Source organism: Lampetra planeri, chromosome 23, assembly GCF_965212315.1.
Source record: "Lampetra planeri chromosome 23, kcLamPlan1.2.h2, whole genome shotgun sequence".
In the NCBI taxonomy this organism is placed as follows: domain Eukaryota; kingdom Metazoa; phylum Chordata; class Hyperoartia; order Petromyzontiformes; family Petromyzontidae; genus Lampetra; species Lampetra planeri.
Genome location: NC_136129.1, coordinates 3,557,653 through 3,567,329, shown reverse-complemented (window position 1 = coordinate 3,567,329; position 9,677 = coordinate 3,557,653).

The following is a 9,677-nucleotide window of genomic DNA, read 5'->3' as shown; positions in this document are numbered from 1 at the left end:
TAGTACTGGCACGGGTCCTAACACTGGCACGGGTCCGAACACTGGCACGGGTCATAACACTGGCACGGGTCCGAACACTGGCACGGCTCCTAACACTGGCACGGGTACTAACACTGGCACGGGTCCTAGCGCTGGCACGGCTGTTAACACTGGCACGGCTGTTAACACTGACACGGGTCCTAACACTGGCACGGCTCCTAACACTGGCACGGCTCCTAGCACTGGCACGGGTCCTAGCGCTGGCACGGGTCCTAGCGCTGGCACGGCTCCTAACACTGGCACGGCTGTTAACACTGGCACGGCTCCTAACACTGGCAGGGCTCCTAGCACTGGCACGGCTCCGAACACTAGCACGGCTCCTAGTGCTGGCACGGGTCCTAACACTGGCACGGCTCCTAACACTGGCACGGGTCCTAGTGCTGGCACGGCTACGAACACTGGCACGGGTCCTAGCGCTGGCACGGGTCCTAACACTGGCACGGCTCCTAACTCCTGCGAGCATAGATCCTGTTTCTAACCCTGCCGCAGAGATTCATGGTGACATCGCCCCTAACACTCACATAGCTCCTAGCACTCACATAGCTCCTAGAACTGACGTAAAGCTTCACACACCGAAGTAAAACCCATTAAACCCATAAACAATTTTAATTTCACCAGGTAAGGACAACTGAGCCATATAGCTCTTTTTAAATCCTTTGTATTAAGTTCACTTGCTTGCTTGTGCGCTTACGACCGTGCAAATCTTTCGGTCGTTTTTTAACCCACTTCCCGTGATCCAATCGAGCTGACATTTTGCACACAGACTCGTTGTGCGTGACAATTTATTTTCGTGAAAAAAAAATTCCTAAATTTTCCAGTTTGTAGGAAAAAAAAATGTCATATTTAATTTAAAATACCAATGTGATAAAAATGAAACTCTTACTCAAGAAAAACAGAAATGAATAATAAAATAAAACCGATGCCACGCATATAAAGGATTTATAGTGAAAAACTTAGTTTTTACGGGTTAATTCTTTCACAAGCGACCTGGCCACAAATGATAGCTCATATAAGGTAGCTTATCACGTGGACATTTATAGCAGCCAAATACTCTAAACGCGTGCCTTCGAAATGTGGAGAGGAAAAGCCGGACGACCCAGAAAAAAATCCACGCGACTACGGTGGGGGGGGAGGGGGAGGAGGAGGCATTCATCCAGCAGTGGATCGAGCACGTCTCCCAACGATTATTACACGTGGGATGTGTCGTGCGACTGGCCTCCAGCCAACGGGGATGAGCGCCCACCCCACGCGCATACTTCACCGCGCGGGTCTTGAACGCACGCGAAGAGATGGAGCGACACTGCCATCTGGTGGTGGATCCAAGTGACGAGCAAGGGGGAAAAGCGCAGCCGTGCAATTTCTCGCTGACGTCGCCGTCGGCGGATGGCCTCGTGACAAGAGGGAAGCTCTAGAGCAGTGTTCTTAGGTTTTTTCGGTAAAGTCACGTAGGTAAAAAAATGTAAATTAATTAAAGTAAAATAAAACAAAATAAAAAATCACGACGTTTCGGAAGCAACACAAGCCTCCGTCTTCAGGTGGAACCGTCACAGCCACGACACACCTGAAGACGGAGGCTTGTGTTGCTTCCGAAACGTCGTGATTTTTTATTTTGTTTTATTTTACTTTTATTAATTTACATTTTTTACCTACGTGACTTTACTGAAAAAACCTAAGAATATGAATCCTTGCAGTCACGAAAGCTTCAAATCTAGAATTTAGAGCAGTGGTTCATCTTTTTCTTCTGAGCCTGGGATGCACGCACATCACTGTGGGTGCGAGATGCCCTTTCTGGGGGATGCGAGACACGGACACATTTTATGAGAAGGCAAATCATCGAACACACAAATGAAGCTACGCGCACGTTAAGTACATGTTATGTGTATCGTTTATTGAAGTAGGTTTTTACCCTTTTAAACTGGTACAAAACTGACATCAAACGATTGCGACTCGTGGTGGTGACGCCACCACGAGTCGCAATCGTTTGATGCCACCGGGAAAACGGATCGAGGAAGAGTCCCGATCACGTCTGGGGGCAACGAGTAGGAAACGTCGCCCTTTGGAACACGGGAGCCGAGACAATCGTCGTCAGGCCGGGGCGCTGCTGCTCTACGGCAACAGACCGCGGAAATTTTTTTCGATTTAAAGTTTTCGTGACTGCAGGGATTCATCTTCTTGGTTCTTTCGGTAAAGTCACGTAGAAGGGAAATAATACAATAATAAAAATTAAACATAATAAAATACAATTCTCACGACGTTTCGGCCACAACGCAAGCAGCCGTCCTCAGGTGGAGAACAGGTTCTCCTGAGGCAGAGTCTACTTGACGGACCTGTTCTCCACCTGAGGACGGCTGCTTGCGTTGTGGCCGAAACGTCGTGAGAATTATTTTATTATGTTTTATTTTTATTATTTTATTACTTCCCTTCTACGTGACTTTACCGAAAGAACCAAAAAGATACATGTTATGTGTATCGTTTATTGTTAAATTTGAATCACAGTTCCTATGATCACTGTTACATTGTTCGCATAGCTTTGTTTTGGTGATTTTGAAAACGTCTTGGTTTAGCCATGTTTGTTGTAGTACAGAGTTGGCCTGATAACTTTAATCTACATTGTCTTATGGTTGTTGTTTTTTGACTTGCATCCCACTGGGATTTTTGCACACAGCGTTGAAATTCGGTGTTTTTTTCTGTAAGACTTTGCTGTTTCTACTTGGATTTTTCTCTTGCGTGTAGTCACTTTAAGATGTTCTCTTGTTCATGTTTTTGTTTTGTTGCGGTTGCACCCGAGTCAAGAGCCGCATGGCTCACAGGATTATCTACACATATATATAAAAGGCAAAGTTGTGATTATGTGTGTCTGTTAAAAATGTTTTTGGCGTACTTCCCGACATGCAACAAACTTGGAATTTGCCATGTGGATACTTTCCAGACTGTACACCATGCAAACATTATTAAAACACACTTTTGTGGGTTTTTTTGGGGGGGATGGGGGGGGGCTCAATATTGCATTTATTTTTTGCACGGCAAGTGAACTGTGACGTCACATCTGTCACGTGACCCGCGCACGTGGAAGCGTCACGCATTGTAGTGTAGTGGTTAGCGCGCTGCGCTACGAACCCGGCGACCCGAGTTCCGATTCCCACTCACGCCCACCACCGGTGACGATTATTTGTAACCGGTCCTGGGCCCTCCCCTAGGTCGACTCAGCCTCAAACGAGTAACTGGTGTGGTGTGTAAACACCGCAACTGGGGAGACAAAGGCGGCCGGGCGTGGTGCATCCAAGTCCCGGGCGAAGCCGGGTAGTTAAAGCTAGTACTTAATAAATGAAACTGAAAAAAACTAAACTTTGTTTCGTCAACCCCCTACGTGTTTATAAACAGTGTCCATGTTTTTTTTTTACGATTGACAACCAACGGGGGTTTCAAGGCTGCAGTCAAGGTGAAGAACCACTCCGGTCTAGAGAAAAGGCCGCCTTGCGGTGGAGGACATTTGGACGACTTGGCGGTGCCACACCGGTTCAAGTTCAAGGTCATTTATTAGGTATAGCCCTGTGAGCTATTCGGCTTTTGAATCGGGTGCAACCGCAACAAACAAAAACATGAACAAGAAAACATCTTAAAGTGAATGTGTGACTGAGTGCAAACAGAAAATGCAAGAAAAGGAAGCAAAATATTGCAGAAAAACACCGCACACCAACGCCGTGTGCAAAAATCCCAGTGGGATGCAAGTAAAACAACAACAACAACAACCACAAGACAACTTAGATTAAGACCATCAGTCTAACCATGTACTACAACAAACAAACATGGCTAAACCCATAAATATGCTAAATGCCTCTTGATATGCATATTATTTTGTCAAGGCGCTCTTTTCCCCCCCTTCCAACCCAGCTTATATATATGCTCCAAGCACGTGTGCTGTTTCATTCAGACGCTGTCGCCTCGACAGACCTGGTTTTCACCTGAGGACGGCTGCTTGCGTTGTGGCCGAAACGTCGTGAGAATTGTTTTATTATGTTTTATTTTTATTATTGTATTACTTCCCTTCTACGTGACTTTACCGAAATAACCAAGAAGATGGCTAAACCAATACACTTTTCGAAATCACCAAAATAAAGCCATGAAAGCAATGAAACAGTGATCATAGGAACTGTGACGGAATTTTCACAATAAATGGCATAAACAACATGTACCACCAAAACCGTGCAGCCATAGCTGGCTGCATGCGTGCAGCGTGATAACGCAGCGGGCTCCTCATTGAAGCAGGGCCTCACGATGACAGCCGTGAGCTGCAGACCTCTCCATCACAATAGTAGTAGGTCTTTACCCTTTTAAACTGGTACACAACTGACGCCTTTATTCAAGGCATCATGTTTGCAATAACCACAACACAAGTAGTCTCCATCACAAGCTGCACTCAGATTGAGCGGCACGCTTCGCCGTTCGAACGTGCGACGGTGGTGACGCCACCACGAGTCGCAATCGTTTAATGCCACCGGGAAGACGGATCGAGGAAGAGTCCCGATCACGTCTGGGGGCAACGAGTAGGAAACGTCGCCCTTTGGAACACGGGAGCCGAGACAATCGTCGTCAGGCCGGGGCGCTGCTGCTCTACGGCAACAGACCGCGGACATTTTTTTCGATTTAAAGCTTTCGTGACTGCAGGGATTCATCTTCTTGGTTCTTTCGGTAAAGGCACGTAGAAGGGAAATAATAAAATAATAAAAATACAACATAATAAAATAATTCTCACGATGTTTCGGCCACAACGCAAGCAGCCGTCCTCAGGTGGAGAACAGGTCTGTCGGAAAGACAGCGTCTGAATGACAGACCTGTTCTTCACCTGAGGACGGCTGCTTGCGTTGTGGCCGAAACGTCGTGAGAATTATTTTATTATGTTTTATTTTTATTATTTTATTATTTCCCTTCTACGTGACTTTACCGAAAGTTTCCTCGTGTTCAGCCGCTGATGTTAAACGTTCGCTTCGACATCACCGACAATCTTGATTTGAAGCTATCGTGACTGCAGGAATCCGTACTCTTTGGTTCTTTCGGTAAAGTCACGTGGGTAGAAAAATAATATAATAGATCACGACCTTTCGATCGCATCACAGCAAGAAAAAAACTGCTACTTCAGCAGTTTTTTCTTTGCTGTGGTTGTCCCACCTGATGACGATTGCATGAGTTGCGATCGAAACGTCGTGATCTGTTATCACTGGTCAACACACTTTTTCTGGCATAAGGTATTCCAACGCGAGTAAGGTAATTTTGGGGTGCCCATTCTAAATCTGGCATCAGTTTTTGTCTATCACATCAGGTTTTTGAGATATCAAATATTGCATTTTCAATAAAAACTGCAGAATAAAAATATTAAATAAATGTGGATATCTACATAACATGATATTATAAACACACTATCCTAAAAATACAGCACCATATTTTAACACTAAAGCAGTCACTGACTCGGAACAACTTGCAATCATAAGTGACAGAGTTAATTTCGGGTAAAATCAATGGAAATGGGGTATGCCGATAGCATAAAATGAGATGTGATAGAGCAAATCTGAGATCAGATTTGGAATCAGCACCCTGAAATTTGTCTAAAACAGCTGCAAAAGTCCAGGCCAGAATAGTTTTTTTTGTTGACCAGTTATTATTCTACCTACGTGACTTTCACGCACCATCACCACCATCACCACCAACCCCGTGAGATTTTCCTACCGGGGGTTGCGAATCGGGGGGGGGGGAGGGAAATAAATAATTATTATTGCGAATATAACTGCGCACCACTGCAGTGTACCGCCAATACGTGAAGTTGGCCTACTCTTCCATTGCTGGCCACACCTCTTGGACACTTGGGGGAGGTGCCCACACTTTACCCCACCACACGTGTTTATCCATTCATCCTCCATGCACGCTGGCCATTTAATTTTCTTCAACTGCCGCTCCGGGAGATACAATCGATCCGGCGCCCACGTGGTGCACTGCTCACTGCGTGATACCAAAGCGGCCCAGCCCAGTTCGAATCTCGGCCACGGCTGACATTGTAAAGTGAGTGATATGTCTGATGCTTGTTATTGTTTGACTTGCATCCCACTGGGATTTTTGCACACAGCGTTGAAATGCGGTGCTTTTTTCTGGAAGACTTTTGATGTCTTTTCCAGGATTTGTTGTTGTTGCTGCGCGTAGTCACTTTAAGATGTTTCTTGTTCGTGTTTTTGTTTGTTGCGGTTGCACCCGAGTCAAGAGCCGCATGGCTCACAGGGTTATATCCATATATATAACAGGTCCCTGCGGGGTGGGCTGGTAGGAACGAATAAGCAAAGAATATAAACATAATGTATTATTACACTTGTTTAGCCAGGAAAGCGTCACTGAGTCTAAAGGTTTTTGTAGGGTCCTGCCAAGTGTTTGCAGTAGGGGGCGATGCTGCTACACCTAATCGGACATCGGACGGACGGACGGACGATATAATCTATTGTAGGCTGGTTCACTTCGTTCCTACCAGTAAAAGGCAAAGTTGTGAATGTGTGTGTCTGTTCAAAATGTTTAGCGTACTTTCCGACATGCAACAAATTGGAAATTTGCCATGTGGGTACTTTCCAGACTGTACACCATGCAACAATTATAAAAATAATTTTTTTTGGGGGGGGGAGCTCAATAATGCATTTATTTTTTGCACAGCAAGTGAGCTGTGACGTCAAATCTGTCACGTGACCCGCGCATGTGAAAGCGTCACGCATTGTAGTGTAGTGGTTAGCGCCACGCTGCGCTACAAACCCGGCGACCCGATTTCGATTCCCGCTCACGGCCACCACCGGTGACGATTATTTGAACCGGTCCTGCGCCTCCCCTAGGTCCACTCAGCCTCAAACAATTAACTGGTGTGGTGTGTGTGAACATCGCCACTGGGGAGACAAAGGCGGCCGGGCGTGGTGAATTGAAACTGAACCTGAAACGGGGTCACCTCTCCTCCTCTGTCACCACCTTCCCCAACCCTCACTGACTGACCAGCGTGGTGAAGTATGGTCAAATAACCCCCCCCACCACCCACTCCCGCGTGACCTGACACGACGCGGACAGCCCATCATCCAGCAGTGGATTTGACAAATGTGCTGTAAAATATCAATATTTATTTATTTTTTATGTACACGTCAGTAGACAGTGCCCCTTTCACGAAAGTAAGACGCGCGATTTAATAAATGCCTCTAAATACACCCCCTATCCACCCCCCCCCCCCGAGTCGAATGAACATGTGGGATTAATTCCGTGCAATGCAAACCTACCTCACTTGATACAGCAAATCAGGCTGTGACGGTCCCACCTGATGACGGAGACTTGTGTTGCCTCCGAAACGTCGTGATTTAAATTTTATTTTTTATTAATTTTTATTTTATTTTTTACCTACGTGGCTTTACCGAAAGAACTAAGAATATGAAACCTACGTGACTTTACAGAAATAACTTAAAGAGTATGGATCCCTGCAGTCACGAAAACTTGAAATCTAAGATCACCATCATCATCAACTTGCACAGACTGTCCTGGACAGTCCCGGTGGGTTTATAATGGGCCATCCCCACCCTCTCTCCTCGGAAGATTTTGTAAAGATCTGGCATCTTTGCCGCCGAGGTCAAAATAATTCTACTCCGAATCGTGAAGATGCCGGGCAAAGAGCGGGGCCCACCTGGGTAGTGAGCGGTCCCACCTGGGTAATGGGCGGGGCCACTGGGATAGTGGGTGGGGCTACACTGATAGTGGGCGGGGCTACATTGATAGTGGGCGGGGCTACACTGATAGTGGGCGGGGCTACACAGATAGTGGGCGGGGCCACACTGATAGTGGGCGGGGCCACGAGGATAGTGGGCGGGGCCACCCGGATAGTGGGCGGGGCCACCGGGGTAGTAGGCGGGGCCACACTGATAGTGGGCGGGGCCACGATGATAGTGGGCGGGGCTACACTGATAGTGGGCGGGACCATCTGGGTAGTAGGCGGGGCTACATTAATAACGGGGTGGATATGCAACTGCAGGGAGTTAGGTTACAGAGGTCTGTTCGTGAGTCGATCTGTTCGTAAGTCCCAACTTTACTCCTATCGATTCCAAACACATTGTGCTACGGGCATGGCCACCAAACACGGGGGATGACTTTAAACGTTGTATGATTCTCCTGTAGATGTAGATGCCCACTGGTTTTTCACGTTCATGCAGATGTAGATGCCACGACCGCGGTTGAACTTACGACTCTCGGTCCGAACGGGCGAATGGACATACGCACAGGTTTGTTCGTATCTCTGAAAGTTCGTATGTCGAGTGTTCGTAAGTAGAGGAGTGCCTGTATACAACATTTTTTTTGCTGTTGTTTCAGAAGTGGCCACAAATGATAACGCACCGAAGTTGCTTGTCATCACGTGGAAATGTACAGCAGCCAAATGTTCTAAACGCGTGGATGTTGATTCTAAATGTGGAGGGAAAACGCCGACGACCCAGAGAAAAATCCACGCGACCACGGGGAGAACATGCAAACTCCAAAGGGGCCGTACATAAATGACGTCACGCACCTGGGGTGGGGGGGGGGGTCAGACATTTGTGACGATGTGTGACCAGGGGGAGGAGGGGGGTTGAGAAATGTGACGTCATATCAAAATGCGCAACTTTAAATAAATATAGACAACACGTTCTACTTAATTAAATAGACTTTTTAATAAATGTTTTCTCCGACAACATCAGAGTGCAGCGCCACATTAAATACGCACTACGATTACAATAGTTTAAAGCGATTTGAAGCATGTTTTATTTTATTGGGGGGGGGGGCAGAGCTTTGTGACGTCATATTTGATGGGGGGGGGTCTGACTTTTTGTGACGCCGTGTGACGAAGGGGGGGGGGGTAAAAAATCGTCCAAAATCGCGTGACGTCATTTATGGACGGCCCAAAATGTATAATCAGGATTGGGATCGGACCCGCGACCTCCTGCATACCAGGCAAGGTGGTTAACATCTCATAGTCACCGTAATGGGCGTGGCAATCAGCTCACCGTGTGTCCGGGTTGAGTCTTCATATTCTTAGGTTTTATCGGTAAAGTCACGTAGGCAAAAAATTTAAATTAATAAAAGTAAAATAAAAATATCTCTTGAAATCTCTCATTTACTTGATACAGCTATCGTGCTGTGACGGTTCCACCTGAAGACGGAAGCTTGTGTTGCCTCCGAAACGTCGTGATTTTTATTTTATTTTTATTAATTTTAATTTTTGTACCTACGTGACTTTACCGAAAAAAAAATAAGAATATGAATACTTGCAGTCACGAAAGCTTCAAATCTAGAACGGGGTGAGTCTCCCAGATATTTGGTGGCTTCGTCCTCTTAATCTCAATCGCTCCGAACTCAATATAATTAATAGAACCACAACGTTGAAAACCCAACAGTGACTGTTGTCCTTTGTGTAAACTATCCCTTGCCATAGCAATGTGGAATTGCCACCACTGTTCAACGCTGCGTTGAGACTTTGAGGCAATTTCATTGTAAAATTAAAAATTAAAGAACATCTGACAAAATTGTCATCGTCATCGTAAATAAATAAAATAAAATTATTATAATATTTTAGTTTTCAGACTTGTCTCCATCTCTCATGAGACGCGTTA